The following is a 26,150-nucleotide window of genomic DNA, read 5'->3' as shown; positions in this document are numbered from 1 at the left end:
CCTTGCTCAGCAGGGAGCCTGCTTCTCCCTCTGCCTCTGCCTGCCACTCTGCCTGCCTGTGCTCGTTCGCTCGCTCTCCCTCCCTCTCTCTCTGACAAATAAATAAATAAAATCTTAAAAAAAAAAAAAAGTAAGCTCTAAGTCTCCAATCACTTCTATAATCAAATGAAACTTATAACATATGCTGTTTATTAATGAAGTGTTTCTTTGATCCATAATTAGAACTTATATAGACATATTATTATAATTTTATTTGTTTGTTCCAATTTCTACTTGAATTAGCTGTAAACAGTAAAAACATAGCATCATTTAAACTCTTTTAACCAATGATGTTCTTTAGAAAAGCATTTTTTTATTATTGAATTGAACCTTCAGTAGATTAAGTAATGTTAACACAAAATTTTTTCTTAATATGCAATAAATAGGTTGTAGACCTGACGAAAGAGTTTAGTTAAAAGAATTCCATTAGCATCATTACAATGATAGAGAAAATAATGTGCAAAATAGAGTCACTGTCATGATCCTGACCTTGTGATACAAATTAAAATAAAGAAAAGTGTCATATTTCTCCATGGTTCAACTTGGGTTCACCTAATAGAACTCTGACAAAAGCAAATGTTTTGTCACTTAGTCTGTTGCCAAGAACATTTTAGTGCATAATTAATGATAATCCACTCTTTAATATGTGTATATGAATGAACACAAAGTTGCTGCTGGTGCCACAGAGACAATATCATGTTCAGTGTGAAGAGAGCAGCACAATTTCTACTAAAATAATGAGCTGTGGAAAGGATAATGGAAGGTGTCAGAAGCACAATAAACATGATTAGGGTGGACGAGGGAAAAAGAACAATATTTTGTGCCACCAGGATTTTTCTCTTAAAAAAAGAAACGTAAGTCCTTGATGGATTTTTCATGACTCCTCTCACCATGTTGTCTATAAATGTCATGGAATATGCAGCCTAATACTTAGCTTACATCTCTCTCTTATATGCTGATCCCTTCTTAACTAATTGACCTTCAAGATTTGGTGTTCTCTGGAGTAGTGTTTATTATTATTATTATTATTTTTTTAAAGATTTTATTTATTCATTTGACAGAGATCACAAAGTACCCGGAGAGTCAGGCAGAGAGAGAGAGGAAAGCAGGCTCCTTGCTGAGCAGAGAGCCCGATGTGGGGCTCGATCCCAGGACCCTGAGATCATGACCCGAGCCGAAAGCAGAGGCTTAACCCACTGAGCCACCCAGGCGCCCCAGTAGTGTTTATTATTTTACTGTGTTTACAAATCACCTAAAGAGTATGTTAATATGCAGATTCTGATTTAACAGATCTGGGATGGATCTGGAGATTTTTCCTTTCAAACTCGTTTCCAGAAGATGCTGTTGTTGCTGGTGACATGGACCACACTTGACTGGCAAGGCTTAGGGAAACTACTGAGCCTCTTCTCAGCAGACACAATCTCCCAGGCCAGTTAATCCACTGCCACAAATTTCAATATATCCTGTGTATCCATGATTTGTTACTCTCTGATTTTGAAGATTAGAATCTCTAATCTAAGATTAGAGATTCTAATCTTCAAAATCATTGATTTAACATATTGTCATCCTCAAACCCAATCTTCCTGCTTTATGTCCTGTCGTATTTATGATAGGACAATTTCTCAAGTTGGCAGAGATGGTCATATTGTACCCATTTTGCAGATATGACTTGGAACGCTAGGTAATATATCAAAATAATTCTTCTAGTAAGTAAGGTATCGAAGATTTGAGCACATTTAGTTTATTTGAAAGTCTGTGCTCATTCATTATTTTTGGTTACCTTTTTCTAGAAAAACCTTCCCCTTTTTACCGACTGATGAGCTCACTTAATCATAAAATGTATTTTTTCTGTTAAATTTTTTCCAATTTTTCATGACGATGTGATGTCTTCTTTCCTCTGTGATTCCACAACAGTTTGGCATCCATTCTTATCAAAAAACACATCATATTGCATTCCAGTTGTTGGTTGCGATGTTTGTTTGTGCACCTTAGTGTGGAAGCACCTGAAGTTTGGGATTGTGTCTTATTTATCTGTTATTTTTTTAATTAGAAAAAAACCCAAATACATGATAGTTTTAAAAAAATAAATCAAATGATATAGGAACGTACAGAAAAAAAAAGAAACATTTTCTTGCAAATGACTCTCTCCAAATCTTACTTCTTAGCGATATTAGATGACCACTATTCTGAGTTTAGTGTGCTATCCTTAAAAGCATTAGCTACACAAATCTACGTATATACTTATATATAATCTCTACATCTACATAGCTATAGGTATATATACGTAAATATATAATATACAAATTGGATCATAGTGTACAGATTATTCTGTGACTTGCTTTTAGTTCCGTTAGCAACATATTTTAGGCAACTTTCCATATAGTTAGAGAGATATGACATTATTTTTAATGAATATAAATAATCCATGATATAGGGTTTATAAATTTTAAAATATTTACATATATATGGACGATTTAAAGTTTTCAACATTTTTCTATTACATACGAAGTTGAAAAAAGATTCATTGTCCTTGTTCAAGTATTTCTTTATGATACATATCTTGGGTTTGAAATCACTGATTCAAAATATATTTGCTTACAATTTTGATATATACAGCCAAATTGCTAAGACTATACCAATGCGTACTGCCATAGATAGAATGACCATGATTTTCCCTAAAAAAATACATATTTTTCCTTACCACACTGAGTCTTATCAAACAATTTTGCCAACACAGGTGAAAAATATATCTTGTATTTATTTTCATTTCCCTGATTACTTGTGATCTCAGTATTTTAGGGGGGTTTAGGGAAAGTATTTTTTGCTATTTGATTTTTTTTCTCCATGATGGCTCTTCTTACCATTCAGTCATTTTTTTTTTCTATTGAGCATTCGTGTTTTTAATGAGTTATAGAGGTTCTCCATACATTAAGAAATTTATCTTGTTTTATATGTTGAAATATTTTTCTCAGTCTCTGGCTTTCTAATTTACTTAAAATTGTTTAAGTATTCAAATTTCACATTTTCTTATGATTTTCTTTTTATGTTCTGTTGTTTAGCTCTTTACACATATTTCTTTTACTCTCTAGTTTCTTATTTATGTCAAGTTTATTAGGTTATTTTACCTACAGTAAATTCATTATTTTAGATGTATAATTAGATGAATTTTAATAAACAGAAATAGTTATATAACCATCACCACAATAAAGATATAGAATATTTTTGTCACCACAAAAAGATGAAATTATTCTACTCTGTAGGGGATTGCTAACCTCCTGGAAATGACTTACTTGATTTCTCTCCCTATTCCTTTATCTTTTCCAGAACGTCCTATAAACAGGATGATATAGTATGGAGAATTTGATATCTAGCTGTTTTCTTTTAGCACAATGATTTTGAAGTTTATCCATGTTGTGAATATATCAGCAGTTTATTCCTTTTTTATCACTGAGTAGTACTCTCGTAAAAATGAACCACATTTTAAAAATACATTTACCTATTGATAGACATTTGGGTTATTTTTAAGTTTTGGTGATTGTAAATATAAACATTCACAAAAAAGGTCTCTGTGTGGACTTACGTTTTCATATTTTCATGGATAAGTTAGTAGGAATGTAATTGCTGTATTTACAGTCTTCCACTGTTTTCCAGGTGGCTGTGCAATCTACATTCCCACCAGCAACGCATAAGAATTATGGTTGGGCTTCCCTTGTTAGCACTTGTTACTGCCTAGTAGTTATTTGCTGAGCCATTTTTTATGTGTAGAGTGATTTCTTGTTATAGTTTTAGTGTCCATTTCATATCTAATGAGGAGGGGGATCTGTTCATATCTATTTGCCATTGGTACCTTTGAATAGAAGTGTCTGTTGAAATATTTAATTATCTTTTAAAATATTAGATTATTGGTTTCCTTATTATTGAGTTGGAGAGTTTTTCAAGACATAAGTCCCTTATCAGATGTGTGTTTTGCTAATACTTTTCTCTCAGTCTGTTTCTTTCTTTTTTATTTTTAAGTGCTTTTCAAGGAGCAGAAATTTTTGATTTAATGAAGCCCAATTTATTCAGTATTTCTTTTAAGTTTGTTTTTTTTTCTATTCTATTTAAGAAATTATCATCCAATCTAAACTTGCCATGATAATTTATTTTGGTAGATTTTCTTTTAGATTAGAGATTGTTGAGTTTTAGGCTTTAATTTTAGGTCTAGAATTTATTTTTAGTTTTGTTTCACATGGTGTATGGTGAGGACCTAGGTTCTTCTTCTTCTTCTTCTTCTTCTTCTTCTTCTTCTTCTTCTTCTTCTTCTTCTTCTTCTTCTTCTTCTTCTTCTTCTTTTTTATTTAACAAATGTACATTATCCTAACCTGATTTATAGGAAAAAAATCATACTTTCTTCATTGAAATGTCTTGACATTTTAAAATATCAATTGACCCTCTATATTGTGTCACTTATCCATCGTCATATAGTATATTACCACAAAATTTAGTGGCTGCAAACATTAAACATTTATTATCTTACCTTTTCTGTGGGTTAGGAATCCAGGAGCAGTTTTGTAAGTAGTCTGGCTCAGGTCATCCACAAGGTTGTAATCAAAATGTAGGTCAGAGATTTAGTCAAGACTCAAACAAGGGAGGCTCTGCTCCCAAGCTCACTAACATGGCTGTTGGTAGGTCTTCAGTCTTCACTGGATATTGGCCAGAGATATTAGTTCTCTGACCGGTGGACCTCTCCACAGAGACAGCATTCTCCCTCCAAAATGGAAGATCCACTTATAAGAGAAGACCCAGGAAAGAGGCTACAGTCTTTTTTACAACCTAATCTTGGAAGCAATATCTCATCACTTCTGTTGAATACTATTAATTAGAAATGAGGCAATAGTATGCCCATACTCAAGAAGGGATTCCTAAGGATGTGAATATCTGGAGGAAAAAAAAAAAATCATTGCAAGCCATCTTAAAGGCTATCTAGTACATACGAATTTATTTTTGGACTTTCTCTTTGGTTCCGTAGTTCCATGATATGCCTATTCATTTTAGTACCTCTTTTCTAAATTCTATAGAATTCTCTAAAATGATCTCATATCTGCGAGTTAAAAAAAAAAAAAAGTTTGCATCTTTCTTTTGAATCTAAATGTGTGGGTTTTTTTTATTACTTAATACATTGCCTAAGATTTCCACTATAGCTTTGTTGTTGTTGTTGTTTAAGATTTTATTCATTTGTCAGAGAGAGAGAGAGAGCACAAGCAGGGAGAATGGCAGGCAGAGGGAGAAGCAGGCTTCCCCCTAGGCAAGGAGCCCAATGTGGAGCTCAGTCCCAAGACCCTGGGATCATGAGCTGAGCTGAAGGGACCCTTCACCATTAACTGACTGAGCCACCCAGTAGTCTATCCACTACAGTTTTGAATAGGAGTAGTTTAAGTAGATATAATCATCCTATTTCTGATCCTTGGGAAGGCATTCAGTATTTAACTATTAAGTATGATTTGCTGTAAGTTAGTTATAGGTTTTTAATAGAAGATTTTTATCAGATTGAGAGAATTCTCTTCTAATCCTACTTCACTGAAAGTTCTGTCATAAATATTGAATGTTTAGAAATTACTTGCTACATCTACTAAGATGATTCGGGTTTTTTTTCTTTTTCAGTCAATTGACACTGATTGACATTGAATTGACTGATTTTTTTTTCTTTAAAGAAGTGTTTTATAAGGAAAAAGAAACATGTTTGAAGAGAACCATAAGTAAAATAAGATGCATGATAACTTTATCTTCCCATCTTCTCATCTTCATCTCTACTCTTTCACTCTTCTTTTTTATCTTTAAAAAATGTTTTTAATTAACATATAATGTATTATTTGCCACAGGGGTACAGGTCTATGAATCATCAGTCTTACACATTTCACAGCACTCACCATAGCACATACCCTCCCCAGTATCCATAACCAAGCCATCCTATCCCTACCCCCACACGCCCCAGCAACCCTCAGTTTGTTTTGTGAAATTAAGAGTCTCTTATGGTTTGTCTCCCTCCCAATCTCATCTTGTTTCATTTTTTTTCCCTCCCAACCTCCACAACCCCCCGCCCTACCTCTCAAATTCCTCATATCAGAGAGATCATATGATAACTGTCTTTCTCCGATTGACTTATTTTGCTTAGCATAATACCCTCTAGTTCCATCATTGCAAATGGCATGATTTCATTTCTTTTGATGGCTGCATAGTATTCCATTATATATATATACCACTTCTTCATTACCCATTCATCTGTTGATGGACCTATGTGTTCTTTCCATGGTTTGGCTATAGTTGACATTGCTGCTATAAATATTTAGGTGCATGTGCCCCTTAGAATCACTACATTGGTATCTTTGGGGTAAATACCCAGTAGTGAGATTGCTGGGCCATAGGGTGGCTCTATTTTCAACTTTTTGAGGAACTCCCATGCTGTTTTCCAGAGTGGCTGCACCAGCTTGCATTCCCACCAACAGTGTAGGAGGGTCCCCTTTCTCCACATCCTTGCCTACATATGTCATTTCCTGACTTGTTAATTTTATCCATTCTGACTGGTGTGAGGTGGTATCACATTGTGGTTTTGATTTGTATTTCCCTGATGCCGAGCGATGTTGAGCACTTTTCCATGTGTCTGTTGGCCATCTGGATGTCTTCTTTGCAGAAATGTCTGTTCATGTCTTCTGCCCATTTCTTGATTGGATTATTTGTTCTTCGGGTGTTGAATTTGATATAGATTTTGGATACTAGCCCTTTATCAGATATGTCATTTGCAAATATCTTCTCCCATTCTATCAGTTGTCTTTTGGTTTTGTTGACTGTTTCCTTTGCAGTGCAAAAGCTTTTGATCTTGATAAAGTCCCAATAGTTCATATTTGCCCTTGCTTCCCTAGACTTTGGTGAAGTTTCTAGGAATACGTTGTTGTGGGTGAGGTCGAAGAGGTTGCTGCCTGTGTTCTCCTCAAGGATTTTGATGGATTCCTGTCTCACATTGAGGTCTTTCATCCATTTTGAGTCTATTTTTGTGTGTGATATAAGGATATAGTCCAGTTTTATTCTTGTGTATGTGGCTGTGCAATTTTCCCAACACCATTTGTTGAAGAGACTGAGTTTTTTCCATTGGACATTCTTTCCTGCTTTGTCAAATATTAGGTGGCCATAGAGTTGAGGGTCTATTTCTGGGCTCTCTATTCTATTCCATTGATCTATATGTCTGTTTTTGTGCCAGTACCATACTCTCTTGATGATTACAGCTTTGTAATAGAGCTTGAAGCCTGGAATTGTGATACCACCAACTTTGGCTTTCTTTTTCCACAGCCCTCTGGCTATTTGGGGTCTTTTCTGGTTTCATATAAATTTAAGGATTATTTATTTCTTTGAAAAAGGTTGATGGTATTTTGATAGGGATTGCATTAAATGGGTAGATTGCTTTAGGTACCATAGACGCCTTAATTTGTCTTTCTTCTGTCTTTTTGTTGGTGTAGGGAAATGCAACTGATTTCTGTGCATTGATTTTATATCCTGAAACTTTACTGAATCACTGTACAAGTTCTAGCAGATTTGGAATGTAGTCTTTTGGGTTTTCCACATAAAGTATCATATCATCTGCAAAGAGTGACAGTTTGACTTCTTTGTCAATTTGGATGCCTTTAATTTCTTTTTGTTGTCTGATTGCTGCTGCTAAAAATTCTAGTAATATGTTGAATAGCAGTGGTGATAATGGACATCCCTGCCATGTTTCTGACCTTATCAGAAAAGCTCTCAGTTTTTCTCCATTGAGAATGATATTCGCTGGGGGTTTCTCATAGATGGCTTTGATGATATTGAGGTATGTACCCTCTATCCCTACACTTTGAAGACTTTTGATCAAGAAAGGATGCTATAATTTGTCAAATGCTTTTTCAGCATCTATTGAGAGTATCATGGTTCTTGTTCTTTCTTTCATTAATGTATTGTATCGCATTGATTGATTTGCGGATGTTGAATGAAACTTGCAGCCCTGGAATAAATCCCAATTGGTCGTGGTGAATAATCCTTTTAATGTACTGTTGGATCCTATTGGTTGATATTTTGGTGAGAACTTTTGCATCTGTGTTCATCAAGGATGTTGGTCCGTAATTCTCTTTTTTGATGGGGTCTTTGTCTGGTTTTGGGATCAAGATAATGCCAGCCTCATAAAATGAGTTTAGAAGTTTTCCTTTCATTTCTATTTCTTGGAAGAGTTTCAGGAGAATAGGAATTAGTTCTTCTTTAAATGTTTGTTAGAATTCCCCTGGGAAACCATCTGGCCCTGGGCTCTTGTTTGTTGGGAGATTTTTGATGACTGCTTCAATCTCCTTACTGGTTATGGGTCTGTTCAGGTTTTCTATTTCTTCCTGGTTCAGTTGTGGTAGTTTATATGTCTCTAGAAATGCATCCATTTCTTCCAGATTGTCAAATTTGCTGGTGTACAGTTGCTCATAATATGTTGTTATAATTGTTTGTGTTTCTTTAGTGTTGGTTATGGTCTCTCCTCTTTTATTCATTATTTTATTAATTTGGGTCCTTTATCTTTTCTTTTTGATAAGTCTGGCCAGGGGTTTATCAATTTTATTAATTCTTTTAACAAACCAGCTCCTAGTTTCATTGATTTGTTCTACTGTCCTTTTGGTTCCTATTTCATTGATTTCTGCTCTGATATTTATTATTTCTTTTCTCTTGCTGGGTTTGGGCTTTCTTTGCTGTACTTTCTCCAACTCCTTTAGGTGTAGGGTTAGATTGTGTACTTGAGACCTTTCTTGTTTCTTGAGAAACGCTTGCATCGCTATACACTTTCCTCTCAGAACCGCATTTGCTGTATCCCAAAGATTTTGAATAGTTGTGTTTTCATTTTCATTTGTTTCCATGAATTTTTTTTTAATTCTTCTTTAATTTCTTGGTTGACCCATTCATTCTTTAGTAGGATGCTCTTTAGCTTCCATGTATCCAAGTTCTTTCCAACTTTCCTCTTATGATTGAGTTCTAGTTTCAGAGCATTGTGGTCTGAAAATATACAGAGATTGATCCCAATCGCTTGGTACTGGTTGAGACCATATTTGTGACCCAGGATGCGATCTATTCTGGAGAATGTTCCATGTGCATGTTAGAAGAATGTGTATTCTATTGTTTTGCGATGGAATGTTCTGAATATATCTGTGATGTCCATCTGGTCCAGTGTGTCATTTAATGCCTTTATTTCCTTGTTGATCTTTTATTTAGATGATCTGTACATTTCAGTAATGGGGGTGTTAAAGTTCCCTACTATTGTTGTATTAATGCTGATGTGTTTCTTTGATTTTGTTATTACCTGGTTTATATAATTGGCTGCTCTCATGTTGGGAGCATAGATATTTAAAATTGTTTGATCTTCTTTTTGGACAGACTCTGTAAGTATAATATGGTGTCCTTCCTCATCTCTTATTATCATTTTGGCTTAAAATCTAATTTATCTGATACAACGATTGCCCCCCCCCCAGCTTTCTTTTGATCTCCACTAGCATGGCAAATTGTTTTCCATCCCCTCACTTTAAATATGGAGGTATCTTTGGGTCTAAAATGAGTTTCTTGTAGACAGCATATTGATGGGTCTTGTTTTTTTAATCCATTCTGATATCCTTTGTCTTTTGTTTGGGTCACTTAGCCCATTTACATTCAGTGTAACTATTGGAAGATATGAATTTAGTGTCATTGTATTGCCTGTAAAGTGACTGTTATTGTGTATTGTCTCTGTTCTTTTCTGGTCTGTCACTTTTAGGCTCTCTCTTTGCTTAGGGGACCCCTTTCAATATTTCTTGTCGGGCTGGTTTGGTGTTAGCAAATTCTTTTAATTTTTGTTTGTGCTGGAAGCTTTTTATCTCTCCTTCTCTTTTCAATGACAGACTAGCTGGATATAGTACTCTTGGCTGCATATTTTTTCTCATTTAGTGCTCTGAAGATATCATGCCGGTCCTTTCTGGTCTGCCAGGTCTCTTTGGATGGGTCTGCTGCCAATCAATATTTCTAGTGTTGTACATTACAGACCTCTTGTCCCGAGGTGCTTTCAGGATTTTCTCTTTGTCACTAAGACTTGTATGTTTTACTACTAGATGATGGGGTGTGGACCTATGTTTACTGATTTTGAGAGGGGTCTCTGTGCCTCCTGGATTTTGATGTTTGTTCTCTTTGCCAAATTAGGGAAATTTTCTACTATACTTTGCTCCAATATACCTCTGTTCATCTCTCTCTTCTTCTGAGATCCCAATTATTCTAATGTTGTTTCATCTTACAGTATCCCTTATCTCTCAAATTCTCCCCTCATGATCTAGTAGTTTGTCTCACTTTTGCTCAGCTTCTTTATTCTCCATCATTTGTTTTTCCATATCACTAATTCTCTCCTCTGCCTCATTTATACTAGCAGTAAGAGCCTCCATTTTTTATTTCACCTCATTAATACCTTTTTTTAAGTTCCAACTTAGTTGGATTTTAATTCTTTTATTTCTCCAGAAAGGGATTTTCTTTCTCCAGAAAAGGATTCTCTAATATATTTCATTCTCTTTTTAAACCCAGCTGACACCTTGATAATCATCATTCTGAACTCTAGTTCTGACATATTACTAATGATCATCTTGATTAGGTCCCTAGCCATCAGTACTGCTTCTTGTTCTTTTTTCTTTCTTTCTTTCTTTCTTTCTTTCTTTCTTTCTTTCTTTTTTTTTTTTTGATGAGTTTTTCTGCCTTGTCATTTTATCCAGATAAGAATAGATGAATGAGAGAACAAAATACTGAAAGGGTAACAATGACCCCAGAAAAATATACAACTAATCAAATCAGAAGTGACCCAGAACTGGGGGGAGAAAAAAGGGGGAAAAAAATATCTGTATCTATATCTATATCTATATCTATATCTATATCTATATATATATGACTTGTGAATAGAACAGAGCCACACACTTGATTTGGGGTGTATTTTGGTCTATTAGAAGAAACTACTTCCCAAAATTTTAAAGAAAGAAAAACTTATATACATAAAAAATAAGAGTAAACATGATGAAGGGGTGGAATATGATTGTAAAGATGAAAATTTAAAAATATCTAAATAAGGAATTGATAAGATAAGAACTTGGTTGAAAAAGAATAAAACAAAGAGGAAGAATGTGATCAGGCTGGAAACTAGAACAAAGCCATGTGCTAGATTTAGGGTATATTTTCATCTATTAGAAGAAATTGTATCCCGAAATTTTAAAGAAAAAAAAAAGCCTATATATATATATATATATATATATATATATATATATATGGTTAAATTCAATGAAGAGATATTATATAACAATGAAGATTTTAAAAGATTCTTAAAAAGGTATTATAAGATAAAACAGTTAAAAATGTTAAAATAGGAAGGAGGAAAAATTTTTAAAAAATAAGAAGAAATAAAATTTAGAAAATTTAACTTGGAAAGAATAAAGGATCATGGGGAAAAAAGCCTTGAATTCTTTTTTCCATGTGTTGTTTTCCCCTAGATCTGGAGTTCTGCAGTTCTCATTGATTGATGAACTTGGTCTTGGCTGGATGTTCTTGCTGATCTTCTGGGGGAGGGGCCTCTTGCAGTGATTCTCAAATGTCTTTGCCAGAGGCAGAATTGCACCACCCTTCCCCCTTCCCAGGGTCCTGGCTAAGTAATCTCCTTGAGTTCACTCTCAGTAGTTTTTGTTCCCTGAATGCTTTCTATACAGCTTTGGAGGACGGGAATGAGAATGGCGGCCTGCCAATCTCTAGCTCCATTGGATCCGAGAACTTGGGGCTCCATCAGTGTACCCTCAGAGAAAAACAATTTATCCTTCCTGTCTCACTGGTCTCTGGCCACACTCTGAGCTCACCTAGCCTGTGACCAAACATTTCTATCTCTGGAGCATGGCCACATTTGGAGTCTCCAAACCCAGCAGATTCCTGCAGTGCACTTCCATGCCACTCCTCCCAGAGGAGGAAGAAGGTTTCTCTGGATCTGCCATTTGTGGGGTTCCTGCTCTAATTACAGTGGCCCAGCTGTGCCTTGGATCATGTTTTAAGGTAACCCTGAGCTGAGAGCTCACTCCTATGCTCTGTCTCTGCAGCTGGTTTCCCTGATCCAATACCTGGGAGCTCTGCCACCTCAGACACCCTTGGTTTTTTGGTGTCCTTACAGGTTCTGAGACCACACAGTTCCCACGAGGGCTCCACCCCCACTTAGCCTCTAGAGCGATGTCCCTCAGTGGAGCAAACTTCTAAAGTTCTGATTTTGTGCTCTGCTGCTTTCTCACTTGCTGGGATCTGGCCCCTCCCCCCGGGGTCTATCTTCCTGTGGCTTTGGATTCACTTCTCCGCACATCCTACTTTCCAGAAAGTGGTCAATTTTCCGTTCATAGAATTGCTGCTCTTCTTCTCTTCTATCTCCTGTTGAGTTTGTAGGTGTTCAGAATGGTTTGATAGCTATCTAGCTGAACTCCTGATATCTGATGATATTTCAGTCTTCTACTCTGCCATCTTGCTCCTCTTCAATTGACTAAATTTTGAATGTTGAGCCAACCTTGCATACCTGGAATAAACCCTAATAGTCATTATAATATTTGGCATGAAATTTGGTGCACCATATATTATACATATACACTATGTACATATATGTGCATATATATATATACTCACAAGTTAATTATAAAGATATATAACAAATATGTACAATACATATGAACAGTAATATATGTAGATGTTTGAAAGGCATATATCACATATATATTATATTATTAAAATTATACATAATTATATTTGAGACAAAGAAAGCAAGCCCTGGCTGTGAAAATTCTTTTGTGCTGTCTGGAGATTCTGAGGTTAATATATCATGTTATGTAAGGCATTAAAGTTTTAATATCAAAATAAATAAACAAATAAACAAACAAATAAATAAATTTTTAATATCACTATATGACTTGATCACTACAGTTATGTGGGAAGAATAATCTGTAGTGTTGAGAACTTTTAAGGAGAAATAACCTAAGATCAAGAATGGACTTATTTAGAGGATTCAAAGTTCAAAGATGAGATAAGATGACTTGAACCATAGAATAAATAGAAGGAGAGTGGTGGCAATAATATTTAGTAAAAACAAGCTACTCAAAACAACTTGATTTGAAGCAAAGTAAACAGTAGAAAGCTCTCAAAAGTAGGTAAAAAGTTATGAATGGTTCTAAAAATATTGAATATGGGTGATCAGGAGAATGGTACAATATTAAATTGAATGTTTGCTAGTTTAGAATATAACCAACTCATCTGCTTGGGTAGAGGGTGAGGAGTTTGGGTGACTAATTATTAGCGAATTGAACAGAAAATGGAGATGGAGATTACAAAAAGGCATCTGAGCAGGTGGTAGCAGAGGAATTCTAAATACCATAGAGGAAATACATTAGGGCCATAGGCAATCCCAATCACAAATTATTAATCACTTCCCAGTGTTGGAAGTCTACAGCAGTAAACTGATCAGCCTATAGTCAGAAATGAAAGGACCCTTTTTTTCATAAAAATGTCAGGTTGTCAGACAAGAAAGAAATCAAGCTCATCAAGGGAAGCAGGTGTATCTGTGTATATTCTGAGTGAAAAAAAATCACAGAATTTGACCTCAGAAAGTGTCAATTTCAAGGAAGTGGGGAAATGGGAACTTTGATGTATATTTTATGAGTTAATTAAAGTGGAGTGGGTATTGCAGCAGTTTGTTGGCCAGCTTTATTTGCATATCAGCAACAGCATTAATGGAGAAAAATACTGGAAAGTTTTGCATATTACATATATATATATTCTATGTAATATATTAATGTATTATTTATATATTAACATTTATTAACATTAATTACTATTAATATTTTATATTGATGCAATATTAATTATCATATTTTAACATACACTATATTAATGCATACTAATTATCTATATTAATACATAAATATTAAAATTATTTTAAAAATAATTTCAATCCTAAAATTATTTTATCCTATTTTAAAATTACTATTTCAAATTGTAAAACACCTATCTTTTGAAACACTTCTATAATTATTTCCCCCAAACTTCAACTTCCATCCTTTTTGCTTCCTTTTATTTTCATTTTTGAACATATTTGAAAGCTATTTCAGGCATTTAGTACTTTTCTGTCCCTAATTCATTCCTTTTATCTCCCTGATTTCATGTGGAATAATTTTTCTCAGATTATAAGTATGTATTATGTGTTCATTCAACAAATATGTATCAAAAATCTACTACCCAATAGCAGTAATACAGGCTAAAGAAACTGTTTTCTTTAAGATTATATGCTAAAGTACTAATAATATGTAAAAAACAATGAACAAAATTTAAGTTGAAAAATAGTGTATTAGGTAATACCTTCTATGAAACAAAAGCAAAAATGAAGTTAAGGCCATACAATGGGGACATAAAGAGAGTGAAGGGTGGAAGGCAGCTTACAATTTTAGGTAGAGTAGTTATGATAGGACTCACAGAACATGAATTATTTCAGCAAACTACTTGAAGCTGATAAAGAGCAGTCATCTATTACCTGAAGGGCTGTCATTGAGCTCTGGGAGCGGCAGAACCAAAGATCTAAGGCTGAGTTATGGCTACTGCTCAAGGCTTAGCAGGATGACCAGTGGTGCTAGCACAGAGTGAGCAAAGAAAACATAGAAGAACATGAGTCACACAGGTATAGAGAATACGTGTAGGGCCTTGTAAGCTACTGGCCCTTACTAGGGAATGAAATGTAAAATTATTAGAGTTTGAGCAGGTAGTGACAGATTTAATATTGGTTTTAAGAATCATTGTGAGTACTGTGTTGTAAAGGGTTATAAGGCAACAAGAAAAAAGTCAGTGAGATAAGTTAGAAAGTTGGTCTCAGAGAGAAAAATCAGAATTTCCCAATGATTGGGTTTGGCATGTGAATGAAAGAGGAGAGTTAAGAATGACTTCATTCTTATTTGGCCTGAGGAAGATGAAGATGGGGTTGTCATAAACTGATGTGGGAAAGCTGTGAGTAGAGTAGATTGGAGGTGTAATATCAGGAGTTAGGTTAGTACAATTTTGAATTTGAGGTGCTAATAGACATCTAAATAATGATGCTGATAAACAGTGGATATAAGAGTTTGGAGTTCATGAAAGACTTCTGAGCTGAAGATATATTATGAAGATATATTAAGATATATTATATTGCATATAGGTGGTAGCTAAACCTGGATGAGATTTTAAAAGACTGAATGAGACTTCCAAGAAAAATAAATTTGGCTAGAGGCAAGAACGAAGGACTGAACCCTGAAACACTCCCACATCAAAATGTTGGGGAACAGGAGGAGAATTGGCAAAGTGCATTGAGAGGAGCTATCACTAAGGCTGGAGGAAAACCAAATTTAAAATGTACTTAGTATGAGAGAAAGAGTCACTGGGTTAAATACTTCTCACGGCTAAAGAAATTGATTGAGAAATAACCAGTAGATTTGGTATTGTGGACATCATCTATGACCTGTAAGGCCATTTTGGTGTAGTGGTGGGGAAAAAAGCCTGAGTGGAATGAACTCAAGAAAAAAAATGGAATAAGAGAAATTAGAGAAGGAATATAGATGGTTCTTTTGGGAATTTTTGCTATGGAGTAAAGAAAGGGATCAGAAGGGAATATAGAGCCAGAAAAATTTTTTATTATTTTTTAACAAAAGAAATAAGATCATATTTGTATGACTGAAGGGGAAAATAAAAATTGGTGAAGCCTATCAAAGGGGAAATTCTGGGAGCAAGTAGACAACAACTTCTGAGATCTAATGCTAAAGTAGAGGCAATGGCTTTAGAAGCTCAAGGGAGCTTAATTAAGCGAGAAGGGAGGCAAATACATCTATAGAGATTATGGTAGCTGGGGATATGGTAGTGGAGCTGGAGCAAGTTATCCTCTGTCTACTTCTTTTTCTCAGTGAAATAGCAGTCAAGGTCTGGTGGAAAGTAGAAATGGAGGAGGAGGTGCTGGGGGTTTAGGAAGAGAGAAGTTACAGAATAATCACCTAGGAAGGTGAACCAGTGAGTAAATAAGTGAAGTGTTACAGGACTGCTGGAGACCAGTACAGAGCCCTTAAAGTTCATGGTCATGAATTTAAACTGCATTTAAATGCACAGTCTGTGCAGTTGTGCTGCTTTTCTTCACTTACATTCAGCATGGCTGCAGGTATAAAAATAGATTTAAGAATTAGAATTTTTCTAAAAAATATGCTGAAGGAAGAAAAGGGCAAGGAAGTCAGTGGTGTATGGAAAATGAAAGGAAAGGAGGCATTTAGACCAATGATTTCATTCCTAACAAAATCCAAAGGGGCAAAGGCTTTAGATTCTTTGCAGATCCGTACTGAATTTCAACATACAGAATAATTTTGCTAGGAAAATAGGTAAGTGGCAATAAAATAAATATAGGTAGGAGATGATAAAAAAGAGACAAGGAAAACTGGAGCTCTAAAGGAGCTGAATCTAGATAGTTGCCATCACACTTGTGATCTTCTGAATGACTGTGATCATACCTCTGTTGTTGCTACTTATTTTTTAACTTTGCAGTCTTTCTGTAGCTCAAATACCACATTCTCAGGTGGTGAAGGCAGCTGTCAATGAGTATGTACTTTTACTTGAAATAGTGAACAACATTTCTATCTCTCCCTATAGAACTATTTCAGGCACCCATTTAAAATGTGAAACAGGACTCCTCAGTAAAATATGCGTGTGGACACAAGTTCAAAAGTTCAATCCCACCATGCTGCTAAAATTTAGACAGGAAAGTAGTAAAGTGCCATTCATCAGTCATTCAAATTGGGTATACTTAATGGAATTATGACAAAAGCCACTGTTCTTTTCTTTTCAAGAGTGTTGCCGTGTTAAATTGTACAGCCTTGTTAACGATATTCTACTCTTGTCATTCAATTGAGGAAATGTTACAATAAGCATTAGAATATGATTATTGTATAATATAATAATTTTTTTGCTTCCAGCCCCCTGTCAAACCAGACACCCATCCAACTTCAGTGCTGTGACTATTTGCCACAAATCTCAATCTCTTGATGTCTCAGGTGCTACTGAACTAGTTCAGAATACTTCATTTGTGATATCAATCCCATGGCTAAACATTGAAGTTTGCAAGTAAGACTGCATATACTCATTAGAAACATGACCATTGTTTTCACTTAAAAACTGGGAAGACAAGGCTTGGAAAGGAGCCACATCCTTTCCTGGCATTACTTAGATGACCTTTAATGTGCATGATCAGGATATGAGTCACTGTTTCTGAGAATTGGAGTTCTTGCAGAGTGGTCACCTTGTTGGAAGGGAACTGAAGATGTAATTCTTTAGTCACACCTATATGATCTCAGTGTCTGCTGTAAAGTGGATAGAAAAAAAAACATTAAGCAAAAATAAAATAATCCAAAACTCAATACTGGAGGTGATAAATATTTCCTATTTAAACAAAGGGAAATGCTCCATCATGGAATATAAGATGTATTTTTTGCTGTAGTACCTTGTCGGTAAAAAGTAAAAAGAACCTCAAGTTATTAGTTTCTATTCTAGCTTTTTTGAATGTCTTTCTTAGTGGTTATGAAGTTAGGTATACTTCTGCCTGCTTTTGATTATGTAATTGTTAGACTATAGAACCTTATATGTCAGTGTTGCTAGCAGAATAAAAGGAGAGGAAGGAATGAAATGGAGGAGTTGATGAATATTTAATAATGCTTTTAATCAGTCTCACCAAATAAACATTTCTCGAGCTGCTTTGCAAATGAGATTTCCCTATCATAGGAGCTTGCAGATGTGTTTTTTTCTTTTCCCCAGTGAAAATCTTGGAAGTCTGGTTGGACTGGCAAATGATTTTATAATCATTAATGAATTTTAATGACTGACAACTTAAAGTAAACAAAAATAATATTGAAATGTGTTTTCTTGATGAAGTTGCTATCAAAATGTACATTGCACATTTTCCTGAAGTATTCCTTATTAAAGGCACAATCTTTTACATTTTGATGTTTAGTTTATATGATTTCTTATATATTTCCCAATCACCTTAATTGGCATATTTAGTAGTTGTGGAAATCAGAAGCAGCAGAGAGAAATGCCAGCCATAGGACACAAACCATAAAGCTCCTTTTAGATCATGATTAGATTGGAAATGTTAATGAGTCCACTGTGACCAGAGATGACCAGATATCATTTTTAGACTTTCAAAGAAGTCTAAAAGATGATAAGATTTCTAAAAGATTCAGTGATACTTCTCTCGGTAAAAGTAAACAAAAATGAACCAGATATGTCATAGCTGGAAAAACAACCAATATGGAGAAAAAAAGAACAATGTTTCATCAAGTATTGTTGAAAAGCAAGACATTGTTACATTAAGCCAACAGCACATATCCAGAACTAGCTGGATATTTTGTTGTCTGATTCACTGCCTTCAGGATCACTAGGGATGTCCTAATTGGATCTTGAGAAGTCAAACAAAATTCCTATAGATATCCATTTGTTCTCACGGTGACCAATTTTAATCCCTTGTAATTCTTGCACTTGTCTTTAAGTAGCATTTTTTCAAAATGTAGTGGATTGTATCCCTTAGGGTTTCTATAAAAGCATGAAATGAAATACTGATTTTGATATTGTTTTGCTATATAGTAGTGTGTGTGCATGTGTGTGTGTTTAAAATAATTGCCAACAGACTCTTTTCACTCTTATTTTTATGGCAACTTGTGTTACATGGAGGAAATGAGCTCTGCACACAGAGAAACAGTAGAAGAAATATCACTTCTGCATTTGGGCCACCATGGACTTCCTTCACAAATAACTATGACTTCCTTATGACTTTGTCTGACTTAAAAAAAAAAAAAAATCAGGTGCTGCTGGTGGAGGTGGTTGTGGATGTGTTATCTACAACATTTATAAATCAAATATCATTTACTACAAAGGTATCTGTCTCACAGTAGATATTTTAAATCACAGTAGCCACAACTTTTCCTAAAACCAAGTTTTTTTTAAAAGATTTTATTCATTTACTTGACAGAGATCACAAGCAGGCAGAGAGGCAGGCAGAGAGACAGGAGGAAGCAGGCACCCTGGAGAGCAGAGAGCCCGATGCTGGGCTCTATCCCAGGACCCTGGGATCATGACCTGAGCCGAAGGCAGAGGCTTTAATCCACTGAGCCACCCAGGTGCCCCTAAAACCAAGTTTTTATATCCAAATTCCACCACAAAGGAATGTAGATCACATTTTGGGCTTAGTACTGTACCTTAACCTGAGAGTCATGCTAAACAGTAGCTTCAAGTTCACTAATCATGGATTGGAAATATTTCTCTGAGCCACCATGTCAGCCAGATTGGTAAAGACAGGCTGGGATAAATCTATTGGAGAATAATTATAAGTCTTTTTCAGTACCTGTGTTCCTCTTAAATCTCCTGAAATTCTTCTCAGTCTTCCAGATTCATTTTCCAGAAGTTTTCAGATGACTTTTGATTGGAAGGCTTAAAAAAAAAAAAAAAATCCTGGGTTTTCATCAGAAAATTACATTTACAGTTCTACTCTGAAAGTGTTTATCTATAGAATTACCCACGAGTTCATCTCCTAGGTTAGTTCCACCTTTCACCTCAATCAAGGAAAAGTCATCTTTTATGGCATAATCCAAAATCTATATACCCCAGAGAGGTGCTGCCCAGTCATTGTGTTTTGCTAAGAGGGATCTAAAATTTTATCTTTTCAACAGCTAAGAATTTGAAAGATAGACAAGTTTTACCTTCATCCTATAACTAATTTTTTTAAACCACTTTAGTAGAGATTGAAGAGAAGCAAAGGATTATTCTCTCACTTTTAAAAATGCTCTCTATACAATCCAACTTATTTAAATGTCTCTTGGCAAAATCAAAACAAAGAGGGAGACAGAAAAAGTTCTGGTTCTGAGAGGGCAACACCTAAGTACAATTACTGTAAAAGAGATCTGTTCCTAAATAAAACACTTAGTAAAAGGATGAATTAATGGCTATAGGAAGACAGACTTTAAAACTTCTAGACTTTTCTTTTAGTTTTTTTTTACATGAGTAATTAGTTGTAGAGTAAAACTGAATTTTATTGATAAGAATTGGTGCTGGAGAGCTTTTTTAAAAAATAAACTATTTTTAAGAGAAGTTTAAGGTTCAGAGAAAAATTAAGCAGAAGGTACAGAGATTACTATATACCCTCTGCCCCTCCCGCATATGCACAGTCTACATTAATATCAAAATCTCCACCAGAGTGGACGTTTCCTACAATCAATGGGCCTACATTGACATAACACTATCGCCTAAATCCAAAGTTTACATTATAGTTCATGCTTGATGTTGTACATTTCTATGGGTTTTGAAAAATGTATAATGACATGTATCCATCACTTTAGAATAATACAGAGTACTTTCAGTGCCCTAAAAATTCTCTATGCTTTGCCCATTCACCCCTCCCTGACACCTAATCACTAGCACTGCTAATCCTCTGAAAGTTTACAATTATCTCCAGAGCACCCCGGGTAGAGTCTGAAATCATCCCCATACATAGGGTTAAGGGAGAGTCTGAAGAGTGGCAGGCCATTGCACATTGGTACACAGCAGTTTTATTAAGCAAAAGGATCTTACATACAAGGCTTGTCTTGGGTAGCAGCAAGATGAATAGATCCCTGCACCAACCTGCCAAATCTTAACAGGACTCAGTCACATATACCATGTAAATATTCTCAATACCACATCAATATCCCAAGGTCATGTCTTTGGAGCAGGCTCTGCAGGTGGGAGAGACCAGCCAAACCCACATTTCAAAAACAGAGTATGGGTTGAGGAACCTCTAATTGCTTAGGTCTAGCTCACAAATCAACTGGTGGTCATGTCTTTTCAATGACCTTCCCCAATATCCTTTCACTGCCTCCACAGTTGTGCCTTTTCTAGGATGTTATATAGTTGGAATTATAAAATATTAGCAATTTCAGATTAACATTTTTCACTTAGGAATATGTATTCAAGTTTCTTCCACATCTTTTTGTGGCTCGATATAGCTCGTTCCTTTCTAGCACTGAATAATATTCCACTGTCTGGAGGAACCTCAATTTATTTATGCATTTACCTGCTCAAAGACATCTCAGTTGTCTCTAGTTTCAGCAAAAATAAATAAAGCTGCTATTAACATCCCTATGCAGGTTTTTGTGTGGATATAAGTTTTCAACTCCTTTGGATAAATACTGAGGAACACAATTGTTGGATCATATGGTAAGATTATATCTAGTTTTGTAAGAAATTTCCAAAATGTCTTCCTCAGTGGCTGTACCATTTTGCATTCCTATCAGCAATGAATGAGAACTTTCGTTGCTCCACATCCGTATTGGCATTTGGTATTGTTAACGTTTTGGACATTGGCCATTCTAATAGATGCGGAGTAGATCATTGTTGTTTAAATACATGTTGTTTTAATGCATGGCACTGCATGAAGAGCCCTCTAATAGATATGACCTACACAAATACAGTCAGCTTTACAAAGGAGCAAAGGCAAAACCATGACGCAAAGACAGTCTTTTTAACAATGGTGCTGGAACAACTAGAAATCCACATGTAAAAAATCCACATGGGGTGCCTGGGTGGCTCAATCTGTTAAGTGTCTGACTTTGGCTCAGGTTGTGATCTCTGGGTCCTGCGATGGAGCCCCACATTGGGCTCCGTGCTTGGCAGGGAGCATGCTTCTCCCTCCCCTTCTTCCTCTCCCCAGGCTTGAGCTCACTCTCTCTCTCATGCTTTTTTTTCTCTCTCAAATAAATAAATAAATACATAAAATCTTTTTAAAAAATCATGTGATGTGGAATATCTTTTCACATGCTTATTTGCCATCTGTATACTTCCTTTGGTAGGTGTTTGTTCAGGTCTTTGGCACATTTTAAAATCAGGTTGTTTGTCTTCTTATTGTTAAATTTTAAGGGCCATTTGTATATCTTGGACAACAATAGTCCTTTGTCAGAAATGTCAGCTTATCAATTCCTTCTTTCATGGATCATTCCTAGTGTTGTATCCGAAGTCATCACCATACCTGAGGTTATTAAGGTTTTCTCCTATGTTTTCTTGTAGGAGTTTTATAGTTTTTAACTTTACATATAGGTCTATGATACAATTTGAGTTAATTTTTGTAAAGGATATAGGTCTATGTTTAGATTCAATTTTTTACGTGTAGATTTCTAGTTGTTCCAGCACCATTGTTAAAAAGACTGTCTTTGCGTCATGGTATTGCCTTTGCTCCTTTGTAAAGTTGACTGTATTTGTGTAGGTCATATCTATTAGAGGGCTCTTCATGCAGTACCATTAATCTGTCTGTTCTTTCACTTGATAAAGCACTGTGGTGATTACTGTAGGCTTATGATAAGTTTTGAAGTTGGGTAGTGCCAGTCTTGGTTTTGATCTTTTCCTTCACTGTTGTATTGCCATTCTGGGTTATCTGTCCATAAAATTTAGAATTACTTTGTTAATTTCCACCAAAAAAACTTTCTGGAATTTTAACTGGAATTGTTGAATCTGTAGATCAAGTTAGAAAGAACTGACCTCTTGCCAGGGGTCAGTCTTCATGAACATGGAATATTAGCTCCATTATTTCGTTACTTTGATTTCTTTCATTAGAGTTTTGTAGTTTTAAATATTTAGGTCTTATACAAATTCTGTTAGATTTATACCTAAATATTTCATTTTGAGAAGTGCTAATGGAAATGACATTGTGTTTTCAATATCAAATTGCACTTGTTCATTGTTGGTATAGAGGAAAGTAAATGACTTTGTTTAATTGATACAGATTTTCTACATTGAAATCATATCATCTGTAAAAGTACACAGTTTTATTTCAGCCTTCCCAATCAGCTTACATTTTGTTCCTTTTCTCATCTTATTACATTAACTAGTACTTCCAGTCCTGATGTTGAAAAGGAGTTTTGAGAAGGAACATCCTTGTCATATTTCTGATCTTAATGGGACAGCTTTTAGTTTCTCACCAATAAATATTTTGATAGCTGTAGGGTTTTTTTTTTTATTTGTTAGTTTGGTTGGTTGGTTGGTTGGTTAATTTTTAGCTGTAGGTTTCTAGTAGGTATTATCATTTCGAAGAAACTTCTTTCTATTCCTAATTTACTAAGAGTGTTTATCATGAATGTATATTGCACTTTGTCAAATGCTTTTTCTGTGTTTTTGATACTACCATGTGATTTTTCTTCTTTAGCTTGTTGATGTGATAGAATGCATTAATTGATTGTTGAATGTTGATCCAGGCATGCATGCCTGGGATAAATCCAACTTGGTTGTGGTGTATAATTCTTATTATACATTATTGGATTTGACTTGTCAATGTTTTGTGAGGAATTTGTATCTGTGCTCATGAATAATACAGTCTTGTGGTTTTCTTTTCTTGTAATGTCATTCTCTAGTTCTGGTATTAGAGTAATGCTGGCCTCATAGAACCAGTTAGCAAGTATTCCCTTTGCTTCTATCTTCTAGAAGACATTGTAGAGAATCAGTATAATTTATTTTTTTAATTCTTTGTAGAATCTGACAGTGAACATATCTGGACCTCATGCTTTCTGTTTGGGAAGGTTATTTATTACAGATTCAATTTTTTTCAACTAATTTAGGCCTATTCACTTTGTTATTCTTGTGTGGGTTTTGGAAGATTGTGCCTTTCAAAGAATTGGTCCATTTCATTTAGGTTGTCCAATTTGGGGACATAGAGTTGTTCATAATACTCCTTTATTATCCTTTTAATGTGATAGGATCAATAGTGATAACCCTCATTCCTTTCTGATACTAGTGATTTGTTTATTCTCTCTCTCTCTTTTTTTTTTTCCTGGTTATCCTGGCTAGATGTTATCCAAAATTAATTTATTGATTTTTTTCAAAGAACCAGCTTTTGGTTTTATTGATTTTCTCCATTGATTTCTTCTTTTCAATTTCATTGATTCTTATTCTAATTTTTATTATTTCTTTTATTATTCTTTTTTAAGATTTTTTATTTATTTCTTTTATTATTCTTACTCAGGAATTAATTTGCTCTTCTTTTTCTAGTTTCCTAAATTGGAATCTTAGATTATTAATTTTAGATCTTACTTCTTTTCTAATATATGCATTCAATGCTATGACTCTCCCTCTAAATACTGTTTTCACTGCATCTCACAAATTTTGATAGACTGTATTTTCATGTTCATTTAGTTCTAAATATTTTGTAATTTCTCTGCATCTTTTTTGACCTATGTGTTATTTAGAAGTGTATTGTTTATTTACCACATATCTTGGGGTTTGCTAGCTACTTTTCTGTTTACTGATGTCTAGTTTAATTCCCTTCTAGTATAAAAGGAGGCATTGTATGGTTTTTATTCTTTTAGATTTGTTAAGTGTTCTTTATGACCCAGAATGTGGTATATTTTGGTGAATGATCCTTGTAAGTCTGAGAAGAATGTATAATCTGCTGCTGTTGGATGAATTAGTCTGTGCATATCCATTGTATCCAACTGATTATGGGCACTGTTAAGTTCAGCTATATCCACACATATTTTCTGTCTGCTAGATCTGTCCATTTCTGGTAGAAGAGTGTTAAAGTCTACAGGTATGATAGAGGATTCATTTATTTTTTTCTTGAAATTCTATCTTCTGCATCATTATGTTGATGCTCTCACATATTTTGATGCATGGATGTTAAGAATTATTACGTCTTTACTGTTGACCCCTTGTTAACATTACTTAATGTGTCTCTTTATCCCTGATAACACTTTTTCCTCTGAAATAAATTCTTTCTGAAATTAATGTAACTATACTTGCTTTCTTTTGATTAATGTTAGAATTGGCATGTCTTTCTCCATTCATTTACTTAAATAGAAATGTGTTTCTACATTGAAAGTGGGTTTCCAATAGAAAACATATCATTGGATCTAGTTTTTTGATCCATTCCAAAAATATTTTGTCCTTTATTGGTTTAATTAGAACATTGAACTTTAAAGTAGTAATAGATATAGTTAGAATAATATCTACCATATTTTTCACATTTTTTTAAAATTTGCTGCCCTTATTCTTTCCTCCTATTTTTGTCTTCCACTCTTTTCCTGCCTTTTACGGTTTTATTTATTTTTTAAAAATATGGAACAGCTCACGAATTTGTATGTCATCCTTGTGCAGAGGCCATCCTAATTGTCTCTGTATCATTAGTGTATGTGCTGCTGAAGTGAGCACTGCCTTTTTTGGTTTTAAATGAGCATTTGAAATGATTCCATTTTCTTTCCTTTTTAGATAATCAGCTATACTTTTTTTTTTTACTTTTTTTTTTTTGTGATTCACCTGTAGTTTGCAGTATACATTTGCAAATAATCCAAGTCCACTCTCAAATGACACCATATCATATACAGTATGTATGTGTTGTGTTATATACATACACTCACACAACTGACCCTTAAGCAACATAGATCTGAACTGCAGGGGTCTGCTTATACTCGGATTTTTTATACTGCAGTATTGTAAATGTATTTTCGCTTATGATTTTCCTTCTTTTCTTCTTTCTTTCTTTCTTTTTCTCTTTTTTGGAGTATTTTTTTTTGTAATTTTATTTCATTTTTTTTCAGTGTTCCAAGATTCATTGTTTATGCACCACACCCAGTGCTCCATGCAATATTCACCACCAGACTCACTCAACCCCCACCCCCTGCCCCTCCAAAACCCTCAGTTGTTTCTCAGAGTCCACAGTCTCTCTTATGATTTTTTAAATAACACTTTGTTCTCTCTAGCTTACTTTACTATAAGAATGCAGTATGTAACACATATAACATGCAAAATGTATGTTAATTGACTGTTTTTGTTAATGGTAAGGCTTCCAGTCAATAGTAAGTTATTAGTAGTTAAATTTTTGAGGAGTCAAAAGTTATAGACAGATTTTTAAATCCATGGTGGTTAATGCCTCTGATCCTGTGTTGGTCAAGTCTCAATATACACTATATATAGTTATACACATGCACACACATGTATAATATATATACTTAATAGATTGTTGATATTATTATTTTGAACAAACTATTATCTGTTAAATCAATTAA

Source organism: Martes martes, assembly GCF_963455335.1.
Source record: "Martes martes genome assembly, chromosome: 6".
Classification (NCBI taxonomy): Eukaryota; Metazoa; Chordata; class Mammalia; order Carnivora; family Mustelidae; genus Martes; species Martes martes.
The sequence above is the reverse complement of the archived record's forward strand: the minus strand, read 5'-3'. Positions refer to the sequence as shown.